This window comes from Cibotium barometz, chromosome 44 (genome assembly GCF_041138505.1).
Source record: "Cibotium barometz isolate CiBa-2024 chromosome 44, ASM4113850v1, whole genome shotgun sequence".
In the NCBI taxonomy this organism is placed as follows: Eukaryota; Viridiplantae; Streptophyta; class Polypodiopsida; order Cyatheales; family Cibotiaceae; genus Cibotium; species Cibotium barometz.
In genome coordinates, this window is record NC_141089.1 from 22,381,654 (window position 1) to 22,386,653 (window position 5,000).

The window sequence follows — 5,000 nt, forward strand, 5'->3', positions numbered from 1 at the left end:
TAAATCCATTGAATGGTTGCAAAAAGATGGTGGTAATGAATTATGGAAGAAGTATAGTGATGGTAACACAATACTACCAATAGGGGTTCCATGTGTTGTTCTAATGTTTGAGTACATTAAAGATCACTAGAGGTGGTAAAAGGATTACATACGATATTGGAAAAGATGGGCTGATGTTCACCTTGTACATCAGCCCAGTGAGATTGAGTATTGGGAGACCATGGTTCATGCACTAGAAAGACCAAGTGTCCAGGATGGAGGCATCTATCAAAACTCTTGGCCAGAACTCTACGCACACATGTGGATGATATAACTATTGATATTAATGATGAATTCTTAGGATTGGAGGAATTTCATGAGATCACTATTGCGAACCACAAAGGAAAATGCTAAAGCAAGCTTTTCAGCCCATGGTTGTATAAAGGAATCCTTTGTTCTTATTTGACATCAGAACCAATATATCAAAATGTTCGATTAGGATTGTAATTTGAAAATTAGGACTATGATTAGTAAACTAGGACTGTGATTTGTAAACTAGGAGTGTGATTTATAAACTAGGACTGTAATTTGTAAACTCGGACTGTGATTTGTAAACTAGGGTTGTAATTAGTAAACTTGGACTGTGATTTATAAACTAGGACTGTAACGTCACAAAGGGTTCCGTGATAGGACTATAAACTCATCAAAGGGATTATCTGAAATCTAGGTTCTAAAGGAAATGCAAGGTGACATCTACAAATCGATGGCAAATCTTATGTGAAGTCTAGGTTCCAAAGGAAATGTGATTTATAAACTAGGACTATAAACTCATCAAAGGGATTATGTGAAATGTAGGTTCTAAAGGAAATGCCCCTACATGTTCACGAAAGAACAGCAACTGTCTAGAGGGAGGTAATTCAAAAATCCAAAAAAGATGTAAGATTCCTCCCTCCGACTTTTGAGGTGTGCAGGTGTACGAACCTCCCTTCTTCTGATCTTATAATTATTCCCCTCTCTGGAAATAAAAGAAAGATCCAGTTTTACCCTGTTTTGGCCTAGAGAAAGAAACTGTCTAGAGGGAGGTAATTCAAAAATCCAAAAAGTAACCTAAACTGACCCAAAAATGGTCAAAAATTGACCAAACTGATCTGGAAAATTCTAGAATCAATTTGCTTGGTTAGAGGCTCATTTTTTCCTATAAATAGAAGCCTCCCCCACTGTAAAAGGTTAATAGTGTTTATGCACTGTTACTCTACTCCTTCCCAGAGTCAAATACATTGAATTCACTTGATAATTCAATTGTTTTTGACTAAATCCTCTCGAAAAGAATTAGTGGCCACTCTTGATCCAAACAAGAGTAGAACCCTCAATCCCTCAAGCCAAAGGAAAGCTCACAAAACTCCATGTAAGCTAAAAATTCTACTTTTTAATTTCTAATCTATAGTTTTCTAATTTCTTTGCTTTTTTAGTTGATTAAAGTGAATCTTGATGTTATGCCTTGATGAAAAGGCCACCCCCTTCTCTTCCTTAAGAATTTAGCCCTTCTTTATCCTAAAATGAGTAACAAATAAATTGATTTAAACTTTTCTTATTGTTTACTCTTTAGAAAGTGAAAATTGAATAGATTAGAGTACTTTACTTCAAATCGGGATTAATTTTAAATGATATTAGAATGTAAAATTTGAGAAATGGTCAGCCATACAAAGGAGGTTATGGTAAAATTTTCTTGAATTTTGTGGAAAATAAAGTTTATTTTTATGTTATTCTAAAAGAGTAATTCCCACCGTTTGTGCATTCTAAAAGAAATATTTTTATTTACTCCATGTACATATTCACCTATGAATATGCATGGATATCATTGATATCAATTATTGAAATTGATTTCTATGCATAGAAAGATGCATATTGGAAATCTTTTTATTATAAAAGTGTTGTTTTCATTGAATTTAATTTCTATGCATAGAAAGATCCATATTGGAAATCTTTTTATTATAAAAGTGTTGTTTTCATTGAATTTAAATTCTATGCAAAGAAAGATGCATAATGGAAATTTTTATTATAAAAGTGTTGTTTTCATTGAATTTAATTATGTAACGAGATGTGATGAGAATCCAATAAGTGTGAATGAATGGATGGGTGGTTGTTGTGATGTGAATAGAGGTGATGAGATGTGAGGTGACATTAGGAACTCAATGGAGTCTTCTTGGGCCCTTTAATTTGCCATGAGGTTATGGAAACGTTTAACTTTTTGACAAATAGGAGCCCGCCATGTAAGCAAAAACCATTGGTTTGTAAGAGAGGTGTAAGAGTGGTCAAAGGGTGCACTTTTTTCCCCAAAAAGGGGGGGGGGGCAATTTTACAATTTTCGGACCTCCATAACTTCTACATACAAGCTCCGATCTGAGCGGAGATTACAGATCCGTGATCTACGCATCAAGAGCTTTCCATAGATATGTTACATGATATGGTTTTATCCGCTAGATTTTAAATTCCATTTTCCCTCCAAAATTCAAATTCGAATAAAGTAGCCGTTTTGAAGCTTCTAATTAGAAAACGTTTCTTCTTAAGAGAAAAGGTTTGACTCCCTTAAACTGCCAAATAAAAGGGCCCAAGAAGACTCCATTGAGTTCCTAATGATAGATGTGATGAGATGTGATGTGAATCAGATAGATGTGAATGGATGGATGGATGTGATGTGAACAGAGGTGATGAGATGTGAGGTGAATAGATGTGATGAGATGTGATGTGAATCAGATAGATGTGAATGGATGGATGGATGTGATGTGAATAGAGGTAATGAGATGTGAGGTGAATAGATGTGATGAGATGTGATGTGAATCAGATAAATGTGAATGGATGGATGGATGTGATGTGAAATAGAGGTGATGAGATGTGAGGTGAATAGATGTGATGAGATATCAGATAGATGTGAATGGATGGATGGATGTGATGTGAATAGAGGTGATGAGATGTGAGGTGAATAGATGTAACGAGATGTGATGAGAATCAGATAAGTGTGAATGAATGGATGGGTGATTGTGATGTGAATAGAGGTGATGAGATGTGAGGTGAGTAAATGTGTTAAGATGTGATGTGAGTAGATGTGTTAAGATGTGATGTGAATGTGATGTGAATCAAATAGATGTGAATGAATGGATGAGATGTGATGTCATGTGAATCAGGATGTAAATGAATGATATGGGATATGAGTGGATGATATGTGTGATGAAAATAGATGTAAATGTATAAGTGAAGAATGGATGTGAATGTATATGTGAAAGAATTGATGTGAATGAGTATGTGGAAGAATGGATATAGATGTGTATGTGAAAGAATGTGATGTGATGGAAAGAGATGTGATGTGTCATAAATATATGTGGATGTGAATGTGATGGATATGAACGAATGTGAATGTGATGAATATGAATGAATGTGACTGTGATGATGTATATGAATGAATGTGAATATGATGGATATGAATGAATGTGATGTGATGGGATGTGAATCGGGATAGATGTGAATGAATGAGATGTGAATGAATGTGATGTGAGGTAAAATGAATGAGATGTGATGTGAGTGAATGTGAGTGAATGTGATGTGGTCTGAATGGATGAGATGTGAATGAATGTGATGTGATGAGATGTGGATATGGGTAGATGCTAGTGGAGGAGATCTGATGTGGATAAATGAGAAAAGATGTGATGAAATGGAAAATGATGTGATGAGAATGGGAATACACATGAAATAATTGATGTGGAACAATGTGGAGAGACGAGAGTTCCTTATAGGAACTGTATTTATGACCTGTTTTTAAATGGTTGTTTTATATCAAGAATGCTGGGGAAGCATTCTTGAGTGAATGAAGTTGTGGAGAACTAGTCTCATAAAGTTGCAACCAGTTGACGGGAGAGTCAATGGAGGATGTCTCGTGTAGCAAGGTCTCGGTCGAGGTCTTGACCAGCCTCAGTTCGATTAAAATGGTGAGCTTCCGGTACGGTGGATGAGGGATCAAGGAAGCAGCCTATGAGTGAAGCGCTAGGTCACCTGCTGCTGCGAAGGATCCTAGAGGGTGCACTGACCATACGGTGCTCGGGCTCTGCGTCGCCGACGATACCCACGCATGCGTCGAGAAAGATATTGGAACAAGGAGTAAGAGTTGTTTTTTGAATTCGGGCATGGATCTGGTTGATTGACCTTGCTGGTCCTCAACGGATGAGTCCATGGCTCTTTTATATGGATCCATTGGTTGACCTTGCTGATCTTCAAAACGGAGATTCCATTTGGATATGTGAATATATTGCCGGTTACTATGAGCTAGGAACTATCAAAAAGGCCCCCTGAGTGGACAGGTGGTGAGCGTTCTGGTTGCCAATGATGCCATAGGTACACCGATGAAGGAATGATTGGAATTAAGGATTCAATCGGAGATTTTGAGTATTATGATCAGTGACTCTATGATTTCATTAAATGATTGTTTTAAAGACAGCTGGTTCTATGAAAAAGTCAATTTGATATTGGGTGTGGAAGTGGTGTGAATAATTTTAAGTTTGCATGAATACCCGGCTAGGGGGCCTGAGAACTCTTTTCCCTGGTACCCGGGACAAAACCTAACCAAATTCTTAATTGGATCCCATCACTACAGTGGTTGGGCAATCGGCTAACCCACGGGACTGAGGCTGGTGGACTGATGGATCCCCTAAATTAAGACTCAATTCTGTTATGGTACGATAGATGAAGTAAATTCCGGATAAAAATTGTTCTATGGAAAAGAATCAATGGCTATGCCTCTCAATGAGGAAAAAAGCGTTGGTCTCTATGATCCAAATGCAATCTTTTCCCAGATCTGACTATGGGACTTACGGGTTCGGTCAGAGTTAAGGCTTCTGGCTACGTTAGAGAAAAATTATCCTGGAGGAATCGCTCGTGCTTTTCGGGCAAGGAAAGTTTTTCTGGGTTTGGTTTTGGAAGATCCGATGGATTAGTCTCTTGTCCGGATATCCGTGGGCGAGGCCCCGAGTGAG